Here is a 10,503-nt window from a genome sequence, read left to right on the forward strand (position 1 = left end):
AGTTTATTAATGTATACCTAATATTTTTCCTAATGAGCACTTACAGTGAACCTATCTATTCCTTGGAATACTTTTTATTTTAAAGTTTATTCACTCTTGAAAGACTGATTTTATTGGGTAAAAAGTTTTGATTGATGAATATTTCTTTTTAATATTCTAGAGATATTATTCTGATCTTTTGGTTCCATTTGTTGCTTTGAGAAGTCTTTCCTTGATCTAATTTTTTCTTCTTTTTTCTTTTTTTTTTACTTTGCAATAGTCTTTTATCACTTGTTATTCATTCATTTATTTATTTATTCATTTATTCATTTTTCTTTAGTTTTAGTGCACTGCAGCCACCATATCACATGACTAAATGTGCAACTTTTGGGGGCCGCCTGGGTGGCTCAGTGAGTTAAGCATATGACTCCAGATTTTGGCTCAGGTCATGATCTCACAGTTTCTGAGTTCGAGCCCCATGTTGGGCTCTGAGCTGATGACGTGGAGTCTACTTGTATTTCTCTTCCTCCCAGAGAGGGAGACTCTGCCCCTCCGCACTTCATAAATAAATAAATAAACAAACATTTAAAAATAAATAAAATAAACATGCAATTTTTACTCTGTTTATTAGCATCTTATTTCTCTAGGTTCAGGTCTGGCACCAATTCTTTTTTTATTTTTTTATTTATTTTGAGAAAGAGACAGAGACAGAGAGAGAGAGAGAGAGAGAGAGAGAGAGAGAGAGAGAGAGAGTGTGAGCAAGGGAGGGACAGAGAGAGAGAGGGAGAGAGAGAATTCCAAGCAGGCTCCTCACTGTTATCACAGAGCCCAATGCGGAGCTCGAAATCACAAAGTGTGAGATTATAACCTGAGCCAAAATCGAGAATGGGACATTTAGTCATTTGAACCACCCAAGCATCCCTGGCACCAATTCTTTTTACCAAGCCATTGGCTTTGAAATATCTTCTTCCTTCCATTTCCATTATTCTCTCCATTAAACTTCACACATGTTATTTATCTTCCATATCTTTCAAATTTCATTCATATTTTTTTTCTTTTTGTTTACCTGTGTTGTGTCTGTCTTCCAATTTTCTATTGTCAGTGTCTCTCCAGGGTGTTTAGTGTGTGTGTGTGTGTGTGTGTGTGTGTGTGTGTGTGTTTATCCACCCAAGATAATTTTAAGTTTAAAATTATTATTTTCTTCATTTTAGTGGTTTTATTTGTTTATTTTTAATATCCTTCATGAACATTCCTGATAGCCTTTTGCTGCTGGCTTAGTGTGTTGTTTCTATTCTTTATTTCAGTGTTTAACAAATTCTTCTTAAAGGACCAGATAGTAGATATTTGAAGGATGTGGGCTGTACAGTCTCTGTTGCAACTATTCAACTTATGTTGTAATGAAATACATAAACAAATTAGAGTATCTGTGTTCCACTAAAATTTTATTTAAACAAATATCTGGCTGGTATATAGGCTAAAGTTTGCCAACCCCTATCTGCATTATTTTATATGTAGCTATTCTATGTTCTAGAGATGGATGGAGATGGAGACAGAGTCAGATAATTTATTGGAGATGCTTTTCCTTAGAGAGGAATTGTGGGGACACCACTAACCTGGCAAAACTTTGTCACTTTGAAGATTCCAGGTTCAAGCAGTGAATCCCAGTTTCTTCTACTCATAAGATTCCCCCAAACTAAAATCAACAATAAGGTTCAACCAAAGATTACAAAAATATAAAGAATTAAGCCTTCATCGGGGAGAATCAGCCGACATAATAAGATATAAATTTATATCCTAAACAATTCCAAATACTGGACTTGTTTAAAAAAAAACAAGCTTTTCTATCCATACAGCTATCTATAAACTACATTTTATTTACCTATTCATCATTTGATGAATCAATCAATTACAGAGGGAAATGCAGATACAGGCAGAGAGAAAGAGATATACCAGTTTATGGGCAAGAACCTAGCAAGTACTTAATAAATTCTGGTGAAGTTCTGAACATTGAACAAAATTAATAAAGAAAAGCAATTTTCTGGCAAACATTATAATGTAACTGGGATTGGGTTATTCCCTAAGATTTGAATGAGACAGCAAAGTGAATGAATACTGTGTTTGCTATGCATTTTAAGAAAGTGAACCTCTGTTCCAGAAAAACATCACCCTTTAAATGCTGTTATGTCATGGTGAAGTGACAGCACCTGTCAATCCCTATAGCTATTGTGTCTCAGAGCTGATCCTAAGCCACTAGAGGTTCCAATGAAAGTTTGTTCTGCACTTGTTAGGTCTGTTAAAAACTTTCTATGTAACTTTAGCCTTTGGAATACACAATGGGAAATTAGGCTTCAGACATTATTTACCATGGACTCTTCATAGCCATGAAAGACTGCTGGCTTTCAGTGCAAATCCAAGTTCCTTGTTAAGTTAGGACTAGCTGAGGAATTTAGTCCAGTTTGCTGAGGGCTCTGTTTCCATTTCTAATTCCTCTTAGCCTTTCTGGCTCCATCATTTTGATTTGTCATACTGACATCTGGTGGATGAGACATTCAATTCCCAAATGCCTAATCACCAGGCTTCACTTGTTTGATCCAGAGTGGGGAGTGATTTGCTAAAATGTTGGAGATTTGAATTTCTGGTTTCCTTTCCTAACCCTTCGCCAATTTTTACTAGTCTTCTATAGCTTCTTGGTAGCTCTCAAATTTTCTCAAAACTGGGATCACATAAACAATATCAGTATGTATAAAATCACTTAGGTTGAACAGATTTTATTATGCATGTATGAATTTTAATTCCTTGATTGGCTAATCTAAGTGGCATTTATGAACAAATATAATATCATTTAGAGAAAAATCCAATATTTTCTTCAAAGGTGAAGAAAATTCACATAAGAATGGAACTTGTCTAATTAGTGAAAATCTGTATAATATACTTAAAACACACACTTTGTGAGTTCATTTATGTTTGTAGCAAAAATTTCAAAATCATACGATGTTTTCTTCTGATAAAAACTCTATGGGTAACACAATGGTTCTTAATTAAGTAATGCACAATAAATGAAGAGTTTAAATTATTTTTATATTCTGATGGATTCTGAATTAGTATTTATCTTTGTTAAGTCAGAGATTTAACTCAAGTTAAAGATTTAGGCATCAATAAATGAAGCCCAGTAAGATGTCTGTGCAGATACTGACAAAAGACCAATGGGGTAGTAGCTTCTCCAGGAAATGCATTTAATTAGATTTTGTTTAAAAAAATTGCACATCTTGGGGCGCCTGGGTGGCGCAGTCGGTTAAGCGTCCGACTTCAGCCAGGTCACGATCTCGCGGTCCGTGAGTTCGAGCCCCGCGTCAGGCTCTGGGCTGATGGCTCAGAGCCTGGAGCCTGTTTCTGATTCTGTGTCTCCCTCTCTGCCCCTCCCCCGTTCATGCTCTGTCTCTCTCTGTCCCAAAAATAAATAAACGTTGAAAAAAAAAAATTTAAAAAAATTGCACATCCTATGAGATTAATAATGTCTATTAAATAAACCATTTAAGAAAGTCACCTCTGTTTACCTGAAATTAAAAAAAAATGTGAAAGTAAAAAAGCAAACAGCATAATCTTGAGAGTTTTGATTACTAAATGAAATAAAAGTAAAGCAGAATTACTTCTTGTGACACAGAGAATTTTGATGTTCTGGTAATAATAAAGATATTATAACCATATGCCTGAGGAAAAAGATATTCTTTGGTTGGTTTTAAGTACTGCAGTTTTATTTTCTCAACCAACATTTTCAGATAATGTTTTACAGAGAATGCAATGGGCTCATTAACTACAGTAAATATAAAAACAAAAACTACTGAAATAGGCATTTTTATAGGTAGCAGATTAGAGAGAAATAAAGAAAAGCAAAGTGGGATTTTTCTATATTGCAGACTGTCCTGGCTCACAATGCTAGTTAAAATTGATACCATTCTTCTTTAATAAGTCTTTTGTAATCCCTCTATTAGAGACTGCAAGCAAATGCTGATAATTAAATGAGTGATTTCATAATTTTGTTTTGAAGTACTAATTGAGGTTTAAATTACAGTGGCATCACCTTAGAATCTCACAGTTTAGTTAAAATTGCTCAACTCACATCAATTTGCAAGTAACTGATGTTGAAGAAGAGAGATAAATTTGTTCTAATTTGAGAAGACTTCCTAGTACAGCCAGTAAGAATTTTGACCAAATTATATCATTTTCATAAACAGTTAGTTATTTGAAGTTTTTATCTGATTGCACAGACCATTACAAAATAGGCCAGTTTAGATACTTGTTTTACTGTTTTATGTCTAAATATATTATAGCTATATGAATTTTTATATATTTAAAATGATATTTGTATATAATATTTACAAAAATAAGAAAAATCTGAAAACTCAGAACATACATAAAACTATCCACTAAACTCTTACTACTTAGTTTTCCTGAAAATGTTTACATTGAGTGCTTTGTGCTACTGTCTTCCTGGAAATCCCTTCACCAAAGGTGTCTTAGCTACCTAAAGTCAACTACTGTTGCCCCTCATCTTTGATCTCTGTCATTGTCTCCCAACTTAATTTTAGATCCTGTAGTATATTGGCGGTGTGGTTGGTTTGTCTGTAATTTTGTTGATTTGTCTGAAATACTAATACGCAAATAAACTTACAGTGCATGTAATATTAATGTATGTAAAAAATCCTCAAAGAAGTATATTTAAGGAAAGCAGATTCCTAGGCACCACACCTAGAGATCGTAATACATTAGTTCTGGAAGCATTCAAGGATTCTGCAATTTAATATGTATCCCACGCGATTGTGATCTAGGATCTAGGTCCACAGGCAAAATTTTAGCGTCATTATGGATACTTAGGAAGTATAAAAAGGAGTTGAGCAAGTGAAATAAGTTAAATAATGTGTTGTTTCATGGTCAGTGGTTCTCACATTTTCATAGTAGAGAATTGTTATGCTCATCAACTGGAACTCTACAGATAATGGGAATCTGAGCATTTACTACAGAGCAGCTATAATTTGTGAGAAAAAGAGAGGGACCATTGCTGGTCTTCCTTATAATTTGGCCAGGGAATCTTAAAGGTGTGTCAAGGGGCAAAAGAGTTTAGTTGCAATCATCAGCTTCTGATTGGCATGTTAGAATTGGTGCAGTAGGCCATTAATCTTAGTTGAGTGAGCTCTTTGCCGGACACAGCTCTCCTTTCCCATTTCAGTCTGTTACTGTGCACAGCCTGGTCAGGAATCGCGAGTACAGCACCTTGGACTATTAAAAGGGAGTGATGCAGTCAGTATATGGAAAACTAGGGGCATCAATAAATACCGTTGATTGATTAAGCTTGATATGCAAAAACTTGCTGTTACAAAAACATTTGAGGTATAAAGGGGAAAGAACAGTCTTTGAAGGCAACTGAGTTTAGAATTAAATTGCAGTATTTATCTGTCACTGACATTCTGACCTCAGATTATTTATTATCAAAGTCTCAATTCACCTGTGAAGTGGGGAAAATAATGTTTATTGTGTTAGACTGTTTTGAGGATTAAAAGAGGTAAAAACATTGAAAAATTCTTAGAGTACCTGGAAAAAGATGCATGCATACATGTATGCGTTTTTCCTTTCTTGCCTCATATGTTTGTTATGGTTTCATTTTGAATCTCTTTTTTTGATATCAGCTTGTGTGTCTATATCTCTTTTTCACTCGCATTAAAAACACCACTTATTGAGCACCTGGGTGGCTCAGTCGGTTGAGCATCCGACTTTGGCTCAGGTCATGATCTTGCGGTTTGTGAGTTCGAGCCCCACATCGGGCTCTGTGCTGAAAGCCCAGAGCCCGGAGCCTACTTCCGATTCTGTGTCTTGATCTCTCTCTGCCCCTCCTCTGTTTGCACTCTGTGTCTCAATAATAAATAAGCGTTAAAAATTTTTTTAATAAAAAAAACACCAATTATTTGTGACATTCACAAAGTGATAGGGGGTGATCAGAATACAAAAGAAAATTGAATTGAAGCCTGTTATAAAAAGGAAAATTTTGATACTTGTTTTATTTTATTAAATAGTATTTAGTTTTCCTTTAGATCATGTTTGAAGCAAACATTCAAATAATCCCAGATATATTTTATAACAATTGAATATTATTAATTTTTGTGGAATTTATTAGAAAATCATAACATACACTTAAGTAAAATTTTGTTTTTTTCTGAGGAACACATATTTATATTTATTGTGAAATAGGTAGTTTTCCAGATGTCTGTGGTTTTATAAGATTAGGCCCCACTCTCTCACTAATCATTTAAAAATTTTTTTAATGTTTTATTTATTCTTGAGAGAGAGAGAGAAAGAGAGTGCAAGTGGGGAGAGGCAGAGAGAAAGGGAGGCACAGAATCTGAAGCAGACTCCAGGCTCCAAGCTGTCAGCACAGAGCCTGACTCCTGGCTGGAACCCACAAACTGTGAGACCTGAGCCAAAGTCTGTCACCTAACCAACTCAGCCACCCAGGCACCCCTCACTAATCAGTTTTATTTTTAGATGTTTCACTTGGAGTTTCCTCAGTTTGAAGTAGCTTAGGTTTCATTTCTTTTTAGATATAAATGTGCTTTACTTACATGCTCTTATTCTGCTATGTGTTGCTCACAGCTATTTAATAACCACTATAGAAAAGGGCACTAAAACTACCCAGAAACGTTGCACACTAGGTAGTTCAGATCAAAAACTAAATCGTTACAAGTTTACATATGAAAGTTGAACTTTAATACAAACCATAACCTAAACACAAAATGTGAGGTGTAGTGAGTTTATCTTAAAACATTTTCAAGTGAATTTAGTTACTCACATGGACAAAGGCTTTCATCCAAAGACAGTTTCAGTTTCTGAGATTGTCCTATAAAATTGAGTGCCTCATGTTATTGCTACAATGAGTTTCCAGTATATCCTTATTACAAAGGAGACTTTAAAAGATAATCATCTAATATGAATAAACATAAGACACTTCAGGTATCAATATACAAGTACAATTATAAACTGGCTTGGGGATTTGGAATTCCACTTTAACTCTTTAATGTAGTTTAAATACTCTCAATTTAAAATAAAGTATCATTTGGGGTGCCTGGGTGGCTCAGTTGGTTAAGCATCTGACTTTGGCTCAGGCCATAATCTCATGGCTTGTGGGTTTGAGCCTTATGTCGGGCTCTGGGCTGATAGCTCAGAGCCTGGAGCCTGCTTTGGATTCTGTGCCTCCCTCTCTCTCCGCCCCTCCCCAACTTGCACGTGGTCTCTCTCTCTCTCTCTCCAAAAATAATAAACATAATAAAAAATTTAAATGCAGCATCATAAGTTTAAAACATATTTAGAATGTCTAAAATCAAATTCTATAATGAAAAGAGCCAAACTATAGTACTGAAATGATAAATCTTTAATCTATAGAATACACTAAATAACACAGGAACTGTGAATGAAATTATAATATGGGTTTTAAGGTACCAAGAAAAGAATAGAAATTTAGATAACATCAGTTTAAAGTGCAAAATCAGAGTGCACAGAAAATCAGAAGCAAGCTGTGGAATTATAAAAATATCTCTGTTTTTTTCTTCATCTGGAAGCAATTTTTGTTATGGTGTATCATTTTTTCAATTGTAGGCAGTTCACAGACTCTTATGATTCCATGTTTCATCCTCTGTGATTGGTCAGAGTTTATGAGAAAGGCACAGAAAACACAAAGAAATCAACGTTGATTGACCACTGACCACTTGCTTTGTGTTTCTCACCATCCACCATGCACATACTGCTAAAGCTTGCCAGTGATAGGCCATCAACTGACTGTGTCTGAAACCTGTTCCTGCTATGATGATTGCTCACACTGCCTGATGACTCTGATGTGAGTCCTGGCTCTGACTCGGGCTCTGAGCTGGCTTCCAACCCGCTGGCAGGGACATATGATGGCACCTGAACCCCACTTATGCCGATATATCTGACATGTTTAGAGCCAGCTTCCGGCTGGTGAATCTGCCATTTAAATAGCAGGCTTTTGTACACATTAGAAAATTAAACACAGGACTTGTCAGCAGTGTTGCTTCATTTTAAAACAAAATAGTAAAAAAAAAAAAAAAGTATGTGCTAAATTTCAGTTGGCGCAAGTAGGTAGAAGACTTTGAATAGTGACCTCATTAAACAAATGAATATGCATTTTTTATATTTGTATTCTTGATAGTAAATTCTCTGGTATCTAAGTTTAAAAAATATTCATAGCAAAAGACATTAACTTTGAAAACTTTGCTAAGAATAGTTCTTTGTCTTTTTTTCTCAATTCATATCACCAGCTTCTAAAATATCTGCAATATTTGTCAGGCTATTGTAAGAAGTGATGTAATCCCTGGCCATCTTATGAATTTTGCTGGTGGAGAAATAACAGGTGATCAAAAATGGTAGGAAGTTAAAATAACAAATGTATTTGTGAAATATTTCACCATGAAATCTTGGTTTTTTTATTAACATGGACTTTAATTATTTTTTACTCCTTTTAATCTGAAAAATTAATAAATTTTAAAAAGCCAAGTGTGGCTATATGTGATTTGTTAATAATCAAGTTCAACTATTTATAGATATTTTATCATACATGTTCATTTTCAGATTTGTGCATGTAAGATTATAAATATATTTATTCTTAATCACTTCTGCTATGTTTTAAATAATATTTATGTAAGAGTTTTAGGCAAATGTAAGCTATAATGTGGTTCATCTAATGTCAGAAGTATAATATTTGGTTAAAGTATTAAATTGATTTAAAATTCCTAAAAGAAAGATGAAAATATTTACCATTCTTTCTTGAACCTAAAGATGACATTAAAAAAATACTTACATATGTTAATTAATAGGTAAACATTGAATGAAGTTAAAAGAATGTACGTGTTAGCCAAAGTAGTTAAAATGGTTCCATGTAAGCTTCATAGAATATCATATATAGCCACATTTTCTTCATTTTAAGAACAAGAACTTTATTTAACTTGGTTGAATGAACATAAGGCCTCAGGGATATCATTTTAGTGTCATTTCATGTCAAGCCAATACACTAAAACCAGTGCTCTAAATATTCTAACCCATTCGAGCAAAAAACACTCGCCAAAGTAAAAGGCAATGTAGTTGTACTGTAGAGTAGTTTCAAAGTAACAGCTATCCCATGGTTAGTCATGTGAATATCTAGAATAAATGAAAAAGTAATGGAATGGAAATATGGAGAGAAACAGAACTCTAAATATGGTTAAATGTATACAAATAGTAGTCAGTTTGTAAATAAGAGATTCATATATCAGTCAACAACTAGAATTTTTATTTGGCAGAAGAAGGAAGTGGAATCTTAATATGAAATTAGTTTCCTCTGTTTGTTTTTTTTTTAATTTTTTCTTTTGTTTTGTTTTAAATTTCTTCCCTAGGTCTGTTTTGGTGGAAAGAAGACAAGTGATTCTACTGAACATCTGTAATACACAGCTGCACGCTGGCATTTGGGTAAGATGTGATTGATGGCGTACTTGAATGTAGATTTACAAATGTGGCCCAAGGCCAGTTTCCCCTTATTTTGACAATGAAACACTGTAATTCTTAATATTAAATGTTTACTGGGATGGGAAACAAAAATGCAGTTTCTAGCAGCATGCAGAGAATAGGAATTGGTAAATTAATCAGTGTTACTACCCACCCATAGGTCCCAAAGCTTATAACAGATATTCCACCCATGAAATGGCAGCTACCCATTAGTGTGGAAAAATTGCCTTAATCCAGCTCTCTAGTGATATCACACTGGTGCTCCCAGTTGGATACTCCCAAAAGTTCTATTAATCCCGTGTGTGTGTGTGTGTGTGTGTGTGTGTGTGTGTGTGTGTGTGTCTTTTTTCTGGGAAGTTTAGCTTCTCTCTTTGTTAAATTCGAAAACAGATGCTAAGGTAGAAAAATATACTTGTTCGATTAGAAGCTCCTAAAACAGAACATCAAAAACCTTATGGTCTGAAAAATGTTGTTGAACCTAAGAACTGCAACAGAGTATTAAGTAGATTTTTTTTTAACATTGCATAAAAGCTCTGCATTTGTCTACATAAGAAAGACAGAAAACCTTGTGAATTGTACTTTCAGACCTTTTTGAAATTAATTGTAGAGATTGCAACTAATATCTTGTACTTTTCCACAAAAGTTTGAAAGGAAAAAAGCTTTGCCATGAGGGCTTACACATCATAATTGTCATTGTCAGATGTGGAAAGGTGAAGTCCATGTTAACTTCCTGAAATCACTGGAATTTTCAGAAATTTGCTTTTACTTTGGTCATAGAAAGTTTTTCCTGTCTATGGATCAAAATTCCCATAACATTTTATTTTTTTAAGATTAGCTTACCAGAACTATTATTTGTTTGACAAGAGAAAAACAGTATTCTTTTTTTTTAATGTTTTTTTTTTTTTTGAAGGAGAGAGGGAGAGAGACAGAGGGTGAGTGGAGGAGGGGCAGAGAGAGAGGGAGACACAGAACTTGAAGCAGACA

At 34.4% G+C, this 10,503-nt stretch overlaps 1 long non-coding RNA gene across 1 annotated transcript in view; it reads left to right on the top strand.

Moving 5' to 3' along the window:
• Positions 1-9,678, top strand: part of LOC123383860 — a 124,851-nt gene extending 115,173 nt beyond the window's left edge. The window contains exon 5 of the long non-coding RNA XR_006594159.1: positions 9,411-9,678. This is a non-coding gene — a long non-coding RNA (uncharacterized LOC123383860). The remainder of the gene's footprint in view (positions 1-9,410) is intronic.
• The last annotated feature ends 825 nt before the right edge of the window (positions 9,679-10,503 follow it).

The sequence above is a fragment of the Felis catus genome, chromosome A2 (assembly GCF_018350175.1).
Source record: "Felis catus isolate Fca126 chromosome A2, F.catus_Fca126_mat1.0, whole genome shotgun sequence".
Taxonomy (NCBI): Eukaryota; Metazoa; Chordata; class Mammalia; order Carnivora; family Felidae; genus Felis; species Felis catus.